The 13396-nt window shown below is 41.3% G+C and overlaps 1 protein-coding gene across 2 annotated transcripts in view; it reads left to right on the plus strand.

Annotated features, from left to right (window-relative positions):
• Positions 1-577: 577 nt before the first annotated feature.
• The window catches only part of TMPRSS7 (transmembrane serine protease 7), a 43087-nt gene continuing 30268 nt past the window's right edge, over positions 578-13396 (plus strand). For both annotated transcript variants that reach the window (XM_087757170.1, XM_087757171.1), the window contains exon 1: positions 578-620. The gene's annotated coding sequence lies outside the window, so the exon portion shown is untranslated. The remainder of the gene's footprint in view (positions 621-13396) is intronic.

Below are 13396 nucleotides of genomic sequence, written 5' to 3' on the forward strand. Positions count from 1 at the left end.
GCACCTGACCTGGTCTTTGAGGGTTCGGCCCTTGGTAAAAGGGGGACAAAAATCACTTCCACATCTTGTAGGAAAACAGTCACATAAATGCAGGTCTGGCTTTGAAGAGCTTGGATACCATGGCAACGTTAGTTTTCCAAGGGAATAGAAAAAGCCTTTGATGCGAGTTGGAAAAATCAGTACTTGAGGTACAGTTTGGAAGGCAGAAGCGGGATATCAAGGGAATCGGTGCATCTGCCAGGAGCCATCGCCACCTCCTGGCATCCTCCAAAGAGACCTTTTCCCCCGATCTGCCACTGCAGTTCAGATGAATCAAGCATTGTGCCTCAGTTGTGGTGTTAAATCAAAGCAGCATTTCTTGGTTTCCCCCTACCTCAGCAGGGTATTTGGGAACAGAGTCAACAGTTGTTAGACTTGATGATCTTAGGGGTCTTTTCCACCCTAAATGATTCTATGATTCTATGAAGATGGGCTACAGCTGGGTCCCCACACAAGTAGCAGCTGGAGAAGGTTTTACTCCTGAAAAGCAAGAGTTTGAGCTGGTGCCAGGTGGTTTTGGTTGCTAGATTGCATGGAGGAGCTGCAGTGAAAGGTTTAGGCCTTGCCTGAGGAAAGATAAGGTGAGGAAAACAAAGCTTGGGCTCATGTGCATAAGTGGAAGTGCGCTTTGCTTTCCTGTTGTGGGAGCTTTTGCTCTGAGGCAGCGTCCCTGAAGTGGCTCAGCGTTGGCAGGGTCTGCTGGGAAGGCAGCAAAGCAGCTATTAATCCTTCTTGGCTGTTTGTTATTAAGTGGGTTTTATTGCTGGATGTTGATGGAGCCATCATTAAGCAGGGGCAGCATGGCCACAGCTGAAAGTGAACTGTGTAGGAGCGCGGCTGTATGAAGGCATCCGTCTCCTGAGCGCACGTGGTCCTTGCAGGAGCTGCTGGGGGCAGAGGACAGCTGGCTCACTTGAGAAAGGCTCACAGCTAAGATGTGCTGGCTGATGCTGTGAAGGTCAATCCAATGAGTTTTAAGGCATGGACCTGAGTCCTGGGAGTTATTTTTCAGACTCCTCTGCACTCAGTTTAGTTCTCTACTATTGATATCAGAGATCTACTCTTTAGGATTTCTTAGTGTAATTAAAAAGTATTTGTGCTTGTGTCTCAAAAAGAGACCCACTGAAATCCTAGTGTGTGTTTTGTAAGAGATTTACTTAACTCTGGAGGTCTTGCTTAAAAACAAGTTATTTTCTTTTCCTGCTGTGAAATATTTACTTATGTGAGTCCTTCCCCCAGAAGCATTACCATAATCCAAGCTGTTCTATAAGGTGCCAAATACAATGGCTGGAACAGATATAATTTTTTTTTGGTGTGTGTTAATAAGTCAAGCTATTGCCATAACCTTTCAAGAGAGAATACAGAGAGAAGTGTTATGTGAAAGTGATTGCTGTGGTAGGTTTCTCTGCTTTCTGGATGTGAAACACCTGTAACCAGTTGAGTCAAAGTAAGTAGAAAAAAAACCATAGTGCATTTGTAGTAATTGGCTATTTTTCTTTTTTCCTATTACTTCTCTTTTTCTCTTTCTTTTTATATACTTGGTGTAGGAGGAGGATCAAAAGGAAAACTATTGTTTACAGCCAGATTCAGCAGTCTCTGTATTCTGTAAAATGAATCCATGAATGATTAAAGAGTTTTTGTGCTGTTTGCTTTTTAAGTGGGAGTTGTGAAATAAAAGCAAGCCATAGTACTGCAGTGTCACTGAAGCAGGCTGCATGAGTGAACCTCACTTTGGTAGACTATATTCTGTATTTAAAATGCCTGTCTCTCTGTAATATGATGAGTCCCTTAAGAACTACCTTCTGCAGTTGCTCTGTGAATTGCACTCCCACTGGAGTCAAGTACATCCAGGCAAATTGGATTATTAGCCGGAGATAAATGGGCCCAGGGAGCACTTAACTGAAGGAGCAATGATGCTCGTGCCCTTCAACTAAGTATAAATGCTGCCTCTTACAAAAGCGGGAGGTACGGAGGAAGGAGGTTTCAGTTCTGAACACTGCTTTCTTTAAGAGGCTGTGTACTAGCTATAATAGGATGAATCATAAACCTTAACATTCATCTAGAATGAATTTTCTGTTTTGAAGACAGCAAATTTCAGAAAATGTTACCTTCTTCATAATAACTTTGAAATAAAAGGAGCGATTTAGCTTTCTGTTTAGGACAATCTTCTTAAAATGATATTGCTAGTTTAATCTGTACTGTAGGTATAACACGCGTGATTAAGGCCATCTGAGAACAGTTAGCATGCTTTACACTTCCAAACCTTTCCTTGCAGTGATATTTTTAGAGTATCAGAATTGGAAAATGGAGGATGGAAACAGCCGGATTTCTTTGTTCACTTGCAATGTCATGGTGGTGAGATGCGAGTCCCAAACAGAGCACTGGGTGGTCAGCCGAGTCTGCACGGGGCTGACCTGCGGTGGTCGCGACTGGCGTAAGCCGGGGGTGATGCCTGCAATGCCCCGTAATGGGCGGAGAAAACAAAGGTATTGTTTGGATCCCTGGGCTCCTTATTTAAACCTGAAAAGAGGGATGGGGGAGAAATACAATCTGATAGAAAAGAAAAACCAAAAGCAAACATTTCCTACCTGCTACTGACTTGCCTGTTTTATACATGTGAGTCTTTAGGAAAAAATGCAAATGGGAAAGTAAATGAATTAGAAGAATAGCTAGATGAACAGCTTGAAATAACCCATGAAATAAAGGGAAAGATGGACAGAATAAAAGGTGTTTTCAGACAAAAAAAAGACTAAAGTGGAAGGGATCCCTAGGAGGGGGAACCAGCTGCTCTGTTAGAAAACAGGAGGATCCTCTCATTTGGGAGGAGAAGGAGATGAATAACCTTTACACACCGTAACATAAACCAGTCAGACTTAACGCCATCAGTACCACTCCTTCTGTCACCACAGGTCACCGAGGGTCTAGAATCTTAGTTGTCCCTTTGGTCAGTGTTTGTATATTCTCAGTTAATATTGCTAATTTAAAGCCTATATATAGCAAGGGAAGGCGAAAGTCCTATCATCTTGGCTGGAAATTTGGGAAGGCGGATCTTTATTTGCATTAGTGGGAAGTTGTTCATAGCAGAGACCGGTAATGTACATTGCTTAAAGAGGACTGGCATTTGCTTGTTTACTTGGCTGTCTAAAAATAAGACTGAATGCGCAGCAGGACGCACATGCTCCCTCCAGAACCTCACCTCTGCACAGGCAAAGCTGCTGCGCTGGGATAAGCTGCTCCCGTGGCCAGTGGGAGCTACTGAGCTGAAGAAATGAAAGACAGTGTCCCTGCTGAACTCTTTTTATTCTGAGATGGATGAGTGTCTATCCATCAAAAGGAAGCCAGGACCTCCAAAAGAACAGGAATTTGTTTTTTGAATTGTTTTGCTCCTTGGAGTGAGGAAAATTAACTCCAAAAATAGCTCTTTATAGAACATTACTTAGGAGCTGGGTGCTTGTAACTACACTTCGTCCTTTGAGATAAAGGCTGTGGCTATTGCTGTTTGCTTGGTGTTTTGCAGAATGAATCATGTTTCCTCCCCCGGGATTCATTACAAATGCAAAGCGCTTCTGAGGCTTATGGTGGTGTCTGGGAGCCCTTTAAAATCCTCAGGAGGAGGGCTGCACTGGAAACGCAATGTGTTATGAAGACTCGTTAAAAACTACAATTTCTATGACCAATTTAAACCATAGGAATCATGCTGTACTTACAGTCTTCCCCCCCTCCTCCCCCGAAGAAACATAGGGAAATTGGATTCTAAATCTATTCTTTAAAATGTTACTAGAAAAAAGTTTGAGAAATGATCAGGCTGAGACAAGTTCAGAAATTTGGTCTCTTGAACAGGATCCCAACAATGTGAAGGGTTCGGCAGAAGCCTGTAAGGGTAGCAGGGCCCTCATGGCTGCCTCCTGGGAATGGTTCTGGAGGAGAAATATTGACAGCCCTGCATGTCACTTGCAAGACTGAGAGCCAAGGCACTGTGAGGCTGCACAAGATCCTGAACTATGTGAGGATGGGTCCGGGCTGTCCACATAAAAGTGCAGGCATTTTTTTGTCTTGTTTGTATCGTTATGTGGCCATGGAAGTAAAACCTCTTAGGAGGGTGGCTCTGCCAGAATCCTAAATTAGCTGTCCCCTCCTTTTAACTTAACAAAACACCATGAGGAATCCATCTCGCCTGTTAAAATAAATCCACTACAGGTCTGGACAGGCAAAAGGTAGGAAGATGTCCAGCCAAGATGGAAGTGGAGATAGGGAGATCCCCGTGTCTGAAGGTCAAGGCACACAGACGTCCAGCTCTGCTCTGTTCCACGGAGGCAGCGCGGAGTCTTGGCAGATTCTGACATTACTGTACACAAAGGATAGCGTGGGGATCTTATCCCATGCTTTCCAGACAACAAAGGATGCTGAAATTTCGCTGCAGTAGGCAAGTGCAGCTTACGTGACTGTGACTAGCTATCTTTACTAGGCACCGTACTCATACACGTGATCAGCTGCTGCTTGCTGTGATAACCTCCTGATCCTCAAGCACTGATCCTCAAAAAAAATCTCGTGTGGCTTCCCCAGTTTGGCAAATTGCTGATCAGACTGATTGCCCCAGTGCTCTTGATTAGCTTCATTTTATCTTTTGTGAGGTGATTGGCTCTAGCACTGAGGGGGTTTAACCCACTGAGATAGGGCTGTTGAAAGAATATGGAGCAGGGCCTGCTTGTAGACAAAATGCAGCATTTAAATCCCAGATAAAGCTTTTGTCCACAGACCTGGCTCAAGGGGTGCTGCTGTGAGATGTCTGCTGATGGAGCTGGATAACATGACAGTGCTGGAGGAAGGCTCACAAGCTCTGTGAGTTGAGTCTGTATGGAGACCCAAGGGCTGGAAAGGGTGCTTCTCTCTGCTGAGCTTCAACACAGCAGACACAAAAGGTAAAAAGAAAACAAAAAACCCGCTGCTGTAGTTCAAACTGTGGTAACATTTTTTCAGTCAGGGCCTTGTGATGACATTGCAAATGGAGCCAACAGAGCTGTACCGCCCTCCTGTTAATAGCTCTTCCGTTCTTGCAGTTTCATCATGCGACAGCGAATGCGTAAGGACACTGCCGTATGCAGATCACGACCATATCCAACCCTTTGCAGTCCTGCTGCTCCAAGCAACATACAAACAGCAATGTCTATAATGCAGAACCTAGAAGCAGGCGGGAGAAACAAATGCAGCTGATGTGGCTCAGAGTAACAAGTTTTATATTTAGACTGTCATTTTTGTTTCCATCAGTCCAGTCTTAACTCCTGCCTGTTATTTCACTGCACTCAGCCCAAAGGCACGAATAGATATTCAAGCTGGTGATCAACCCCGAATGAAAATTAGTGTCCCTGCAGCTGAGATGGAGCAGTTGCCTGCAGTACTCAAAGATATCAAGGTCGGAGGGGACTGTGACGATCTAGCTAGAACATCAGGACCATCTCTGAAAAAAGTTTGAACAGGGGACTGTGCAATTCTTGATCAGTTGTGTTCATGGCTAACAACCCTCACTAGTGGGTCATCTTGTCTGATTTGCCTGTGCTTGTGTGTTGGTTTTTTTTCTGAACACCAGATTTTCTTTGTAAATTAGCTAGTTGCACTGCCCAGCCTCTGCAGGCACTCTACAATTTTCTTTGTCTTGATGAGAAGCCTGCCAATAACAGAGCTCCCTGCCATCCATAGCTGTCCGTTTTCATATAAGCAAGAGAGAAATTGAGAGTAAAATTAGCTAGTGGCCCCAATAAGAGGCGAGTGCTGCAAGACCATTAACTGATGGAATAGCAGGGCTTGTCTGTCCTTAAAATGCCACAGACTGATAAATGGATGCTGTGGCCAAAAGATGTGCTCACTTAGCCTTTTTGTTTTGATTTAAAGTAATGGGGATACAAATAACTAAGCTGTTCTCAGTCGGCCTAGGCGAGGCAAAAGAGCTCTATTAGTGCCTAGGGAAGCTGCTATGCAAGGCGGTCAGCTGCTTCAGTTCAGATGATGTGCTCTGTCAATGGCAGTTACATGCCGTGTCCGGATCTTTGAAGACAGCTCAATTGCCTGTAATGTCCAAGATTATTTTGTCTGTTGGAAACTATTTAGTTACATTGGAAGCCTCTAGCGCATAGTCAAGCATTGTCAGGAATCAGAAATTAAGTAAGAGCTCAAGGGGAAGAAAAATAAATATGAGCGCTGTGATTTGAAGCTGCATCTCCAGGTGACAAAGATTTCGAAAGCAAGCAGCATGGTATTCATTCAGTGGAGGAGGAGAAAGAGGTTCAAAATGGATACTGAAACATATGTTAGTAGACAATTATTAATAACTTAGTGTTTAGTAATCAATTGCCACCCACTTCCATACTTTGGTAAGAGTCTCATTTCAACTTGCTTAAAATTTCAACTTCAAAAAAATTAAAGAAACAGGTATTCTGTGCTGGTTCTCTCTCCTGTGATGGAAGAGGTGTATCCAAAACGTTAATGACTTGCCTGTGTGTCTGCAGGTCTCTGCAGACTATTAATACCATACCAGTTATTATTAGTATGTGCTTATCGAAGACATAGGTATTTGACCTTCTCTAGGTTCAAACTGAATTACAAATTCATCTGGGTTATTAGGAAGGACAACCAATACCTTTCCTTCTTCTGTTGGAAGTAATCTTGGCTGTAATTTGAAGAAATTATTCAAAGGACAAAGTGTGCAATTGCAGAGCGTTAGTCTGTGTCAGCTCTGATGACAACTGGTTGACTCGAAGCTTTATGAATGCCTTCTCAAATATTATCATAAATCATAATTTAAACCCTTGTTTAATTTTCACAGGCATGTTAAGACCTTTGCTTTGCCTGGGTTTTGATTAAAGAAAAGCAGATACAAGGAATAGGAAAGAGAAATCTTACCAGTACTAAAACCAGGTTTTAACAGAATTAACTTTGCGTTGTGTATGAACTCTTCTTCCTCCCATGTTTTTCTGCAGCTTGTTAGACATTCCTGCTTAGCAAAGGAAGACCCTGAAATACAAGCAAACTCTGTCACTTTTTGATGCTCAGTTTAGGAAAAAATGACATGCTGAGGTTAGTAGCTCTCTAGAGCCCCCCAATATATTAGTGGGCTGATGCTGGCAAGCTGGTTCTAGGCTCCTGTCAGTTAAAGGAGCAAGCAAGACTGCCTCTGAACTGATTGTGAAGGCAGTTTTGGTCAGAAGGGAAAGACATCTATTATACAGAGAGGATTTTGTAGATGGTAGGTTTGCTCAAGCCTGAGATAATTGCCTGTTTTCTATTTGTACTTAGTGGTGAAAGTGTGATTCATCTCTGTCTTGAATGCTTCTCTGTCACAATTGAGTACAGACTGAGTCTAGAAAACAAATTTGGATTTATAGGCCTAGCTTCTAGATAGTCTGAGACAGGTGAGATGAACCCTACCTCTGTCCTAGCATAGCATTAAGTTTGTGCAGTGCAAGACGAGCTTTTTCTGCTGGAGAGCCAAATTGTTGGTATCCCAGCTTCCTCCATGATGTCTGTGTAGTATAGGCAGACGTCTCAGCTGTGGCTTGGGGCTGTTGCATAGATCTGCTGCAGCCTTTCCCTTAATCAGGGACTCAGTGGGCTGGGGGAGTCACAGCTTAGGCTAATAGGCTGCCCCTGTTGTGTGGGGGTCTTGGAGAGAGAGAGGGGGAACAGAAAGCCAGGCTGCCAAACAGATGCGCATGTGGAAACCACAGCCCTAAGAGAGAAAGATGCAAGTAAAACCACACGTCACTGTCATTGTGTGAATAAACTGAGAAGTCTGTGCTTTGTGACCGTGCGTTTTGTAGTAGTAGTAGGAAAGCATGAGGAGGTGGGACTGCTCTGGAAGCCATGACAAGGGCAAGAAAATAGGATGCTTCTGAAAGTAATAGGTGTTATGTCGATTTGGGTCAAAAAGAGATAACAGGTATGTTTTGATATGCATTGCTTTCAGGAGATAAAGTCAAGCTGCTTAATACCAGTTCATGCATACCAAGTAATGGCTCAAAACCAGTCGCCCTTCCAGATGGACCTATGTGAAAGCACGTTTCTCCACAGAGCTCAGAAATGGAATAATTGGCTCATATTAAGTTTTCAAGCTGAGCTGGAATCACTGGTATCTCTCAGGGGAACCTGAGAGTAAGCCTATGATTTGCATTGGCTTTGGATTTTTTTTAATCTTCAGACTTTTTTTATATAGCGAACATACAATTAATGAAACAGAACGAAACAGCGGTGCTCGCTTTCATAAGATAATTTTAATTCTAATGTGTTTCATGTCTTATTTCAGTTTGTCAGCCTCTTTATTCTTAGATTTACTTGGAAACAGAATACGCTTATCTTGAAAAAACCTCAAACCTTAATTTTGCATTTTAAAAGGAGGAGAGAGGAAAGTAAAAACGAGGTACAGCAACACTCTTGTGGGTTAGCCATGGCTATCAGCCAAACTCCCACCCAGCCGCTCCATCCCTCCCTCCCCTCCTCAGCAGGATGGGGGGAGAAAACAGGAAGAACAAAAAATTAATGGGTTGAGATAAAGACAGAGAGATTACTTGCCAATTACTGTCACAGGCAAAACAGACTAAACATGGGGAAAACTGACTTAATTTATTGCCAAGTAAAACAAAAATGTAACTACTAATTCAGCTAGTGGGAAACAAAAAGGCAAACATTGAAACAACACTGTTCCTCCACCCTTTCCCAGGCTCAACTTCATTTCTTCACTTGTGACTCCTCTACTTGCCCGTTCCCCTCCACTCCCTGAACCCTGAGTAGCGTGGTGGGGATGGGGGTTATGGTCAGTATACAGTGGTTTCTCTCTGCTTCTCCTTCTTTCTCACTCTCTTCCTCTGCTCCAGCATGGGTTTTCCATGGGCTGCAGTCCTTCAGGATTATCTATCTGCTCCGGCGTGGTCTCCTTCATGGGCATGGATCTCTGCTCTGGCACCTGGAGGACCTCTTCCTCCTTCTCCATCAGTTTATTTTTTGCTTTATTTATTTTTTTCATACAAGTGGCCCATATACACCTTAGGTATGTGAAAAGTGCATAATAATGTTATTTACTTTGTTGAAGGAATGGAAATAACTTCCACGTCAGCCTTTCTGTGTAATCTAGAGAAAATGGCATATAATTTTCTCACTAGGTTTAAAGCACATATTTAATACTATACCTTTTGATTGACTCCTGCTGCTACTTCAGTAACAAACACCATGGTTATTTTTATCTTCTCAGGAGAAAATATGTAAAGTTTAACAGCTGAAGAAAAGTGAAATCTGGAGATAACTGTGCTTCCTCAGAGCATAAAGGACTTATCGAATAAACATGCAAAAGCTTTGATACTGACAAAGGGAAAGTATTCTTAGGTACAATGCTCTTTTAATCTATGGACCAGCTTCTGAAATACCATTTGTATCGTAGTAACTCCCTGTGCACAGGATAGTGGAAGCCTTTTGGGAATTACTTGAGTGTTTCAAGAGACTGCAGTAGTTCCAAAAAAATTAAGTGTAATTTAAAAAAAAGAAAAAAGTGGGACTTGGAAGCAGTTATATATGGTAATATGGAATAAATAGATTTTTTTCTATGCTACTAAAACATTCATAAGGCCAAGAGCTTAAAGTATCTCTTCATATGGTTAAAATATGTTGCAGTTCTAGAACAAATAACAAACAATGCCTGAGGACATAAGTATTGTGCTTCAAGGGATAAGCCAAAGACTAAAACACAGACAAGGAATATTTTAGTTTACAAGTACATTAGCTAACTGTAGGATTGTTTGCCTTGTAGTTGAAGTCACCTATTGCAGGTCGTGCCTGGAGCTCACCTGTTATGAGGTCTGGCTATGTCTTTTCTATTCTATACCTCTACACTACTGTGTTGCTAAAGTTTATATGGTTGTTAGTCTAGGTTTTATATCTTCAAAGATAAATTAATGGAATGTGTTTTTTTTATTATAAAAAGTTGGCATTTCTCCAGTGCCATTTCTGAAGTTGACCCAAGGAAGGCATTGAGATTGTTAATCACTTAAAAGTAAAGACAGCTCTATAGTTAGCATCCGTTGAGGAAAGTACTGGTTTACATCCTCTATAAATATTTAATTATCAAAGAAAATAGGATGGAACTGTTATGGTACAAGTGACTTCCTGCATCTGATTACAAAAAGGATTCTCAGTTCAAAGCCTGATCTATATTAACAATACGAAATACGTTGCCTGGAGCAGCTTATTTCTCTGTTACAATAAAATAACCAAATTTTATTCAAAAGGCACATTACAAAATTCTAGAAAAGAGTCAAAATGCTGTTCTTGGTTTGCAATGCTTATCTGCTATTTGCAGCACTCTCATGCAAAGTGCTTACATTTATTTTTCTTCTTTTAGTCACATGATTTTGCTCTCATATTTACATTTTCCTTGCTACTTCTCTTGTTTATGGCAACTAATTTTGTGAAGCTTTAATGAGATATAGATTTTAGCACTGTGATTTTGTTTTAACAAGTTAGAATCTCTTTCAGCTTAAAAAGACTAAGAAAAGTATTTATTCAGTCCGACTTTGATGTCTAAAGTTACTTGATAGCATCCTTCTAATATTCACAAAAGAGTAACAGGGCAGATGCGGTTACAATTGGAAACTCATCAAAGTAAATTGATGCCTCTCTTAGTCCTGGACATTGCTTTTAGCTGTCTTCAGCTTCAGAAGTAGAAGTGGTGCCTGAGAAAAGGTGCAAGGCTCTTTTTCAGCTGGGACAAGCAATAAAGTTAATTCTGCTGGAATGGATGAAAAAAATGATCACCCAGCAGCTAAACCTGAAGAAGAACTAAGTGTAAGTAGGTGACTTAAGCATTCTTCATTTCATACACTTCTTGACACTATTAGATCTCTTAGATGTAATTCTCAAGTATTAAACTTAACATCTCAGTTAAATTTGTTATAACTTTCTATTTTATAACTCAATCTGAAAATGACAACATATGTTTGTATACCTTCAGATTGCTAGTAACATGTATTTTCAGATAACTGAAATAATGAGAATGTCAGTGTGACAAGAGGAAAAGCTTATTTTAGTGTCATGGCAGTACGTTTTTCCAAAAAGAGACGAATTTCTAGGCAAGAAAGGCAACATTAAAGTAGGTAAAGTGTTTTGCTCTTCCCTGAGAAGATACAGAAGGGGATTATTGCATAAGCATTAACTCATGACAAAGAAACAATTAAATAATTCAGTGTATGGTGATAGTCAAATTGCAATTTCAGCTGGAAACGAATTCTACAGTACAAGAACTAAGTCGCAGTAGAGAGGAAAACTGAATTAAGAATTGTGATCCTTATTAAGGGAAGGGAACAGCTTAACTTTGCCTTTGTTTTTCTTACTATAAAGTGTTTATGGTAAACTGATATAACCTAGGGAAATACTTAAAATGTAGAGCATAGCATTCAATATTCCTATGAATCCTGTGTAATAGAGAACTTTGCCATGCGAACCTTGATACACGAAGTGCATATTTTAAAATAAGATTAGATTGAGGTAGATGCAACAAAGGCATTAGTTGTTTCAAGTGCATACTTATAGTCCAGTGATGTAAATCCTGAGCAGTCTTTAACAATCCTTGACGGGAACTTGCTATCTAATTTTTAAGAATAAATATGTCTGGTTAGTTCTGCAGTTACAAAAATGAATGACATGGGAAAACTTAAATACAAAATATTCTTGGGGGAACCTTGATGAAAGTGGCCTAAATTTCAGGTTTGAGAACTGAGCGTTCGTTCAGCTGCTTCAAGCTGTCCTGTTGAACACCTGAGTTTATAAGGGAACTTTACATGACAGAGCTGAGCTTTAAACAAATAGGAAATTTCGTTGTCAGGATTATACTCAATAAGGTTTTTCAAAAATACAGAAGATGGGCAAATTGAGTCCTTGTTGAGAACATGCAAAACAAGTGTAGTTAATTACCTAGATAGAAGATAAGAGTCTGAAATCTTCCAGTTCAGTGTTTTCACGTTTTGTTTGAGGAAATTGTAAAGTGTACTACTGGCTCTTACTACTCTACTCTTTATTACTTATTATTCATTTTTCTTCTCGTCTTTGAACATCCTCAACTCTGAGGTCAAAGATTGTTAGCCACTGTATTTGACTACGAGACTGGCAGGATATTTGTGGTGATGTTGCTTATGCTCCCTCTGTGAGGATACACAGAGCTCTCTTACTGAAAGCTTTACTAGGGCATAATATCAGAGAATCATAGAAAATATTATGTTGGTAGGGACTTCTGAAGGTTTTTAATTTTTTAAAAAACGAGGCTAACATCAAAGCCAGAACAGATTTCTTTGGGTATTGTCCCACTGACTTTTGAATATCTCCAGGGACTGAGGTTCCCTGACCTCTCTGGGCATGGCTCAGGTGTATGACCCTCATGGTGAAATACACTTCGCTCCCCCCAGTCTAGCTGGAATTTCCCCTGCTGCTGTGTGTTGTGGCTGTCTCTTCACTGTGCATCAGTGAGAAAACTGTGGCTCTGTCTTCTCCATAACCTGCTTTAGATAGGGAAATCTATAATTAGACTTACTCACACTGTCTTTGCCTTCTTGTCTCCGTCTAAACAATCTCGGGGCTCTCAATTTTTTTGCTGTACATCATATCCTCCAGCCTGTCGCCTCTTGGTGGCCCTCCCTTGGAATCGCTCCAGTTTGTCAACATCTCTGTTATACTGTGATGGGCCCAAAACTGGACGCAGTACTTCAGATGTGGCTCTACTGGTGCTGGACAGAACGAAACAACCACTTATTGTAGATTATTTCACAGCACCACTTCTGCAAATGACTAGTAGTTGTGCTTGTCATTTCCTGGGTATTAAGCTCCATTAGCACATTTTTGTAGCCACTGTATTAAACTTAGCATCCTACACTGATAAATTGGAGTGCAGTTCTTAGCTGGGTGTTTCCTGACTTTCAGAGTTGTCTCCCTCCTCAAGTGAAATATAGTTAGTAGGGATGAAAAATGAGCCTTGTGTCCATGCATTTTAGTCTACAACAGGCCACACACTCTTGCAGTGTACCTTCTGAGGGTATGTGCATCTGTTCTAGCGTGATTGTGAATTCCTCTGTGTGGGCACAGAAGGGGATAGGTGATGGGACAGGGGTTTGTCCCTCAGCAGAGTGAGGCTATCTGCACCTTAGGCAAATCATAGACCAGCTATCATTTGTCTCCATTAGAGATTCTTGATTTGCATTGCTGAGAGATGATGTACCTCTGAGTAGGTCCTAGCCCACAAGTGGCATAAAATCAGCTGTGACATGGGGGAGACACACTTTGAAGATGCCCTTAAAATGAATCAAGCTATTCCAAAACCAAGGAAAAAGATCTT

Source organism: Nipponia nippon, unplaced genomic scaffold (genome assembly GCF_047370975.1).
Source record: "Nipponia nippon isolate SJK-2023a ecotype South Korea unplaced genomic scaffold, ASM4737097v1 scaffold_2, whole genome shotgun sequence".
In the NCBI taxonomy this organism is placed as follows: Eukaryota; Metazoa; Chordata; class Aves; order Pelecaniformes; family Threskiornithidae; genus Nipponia; species Nipponia nippon.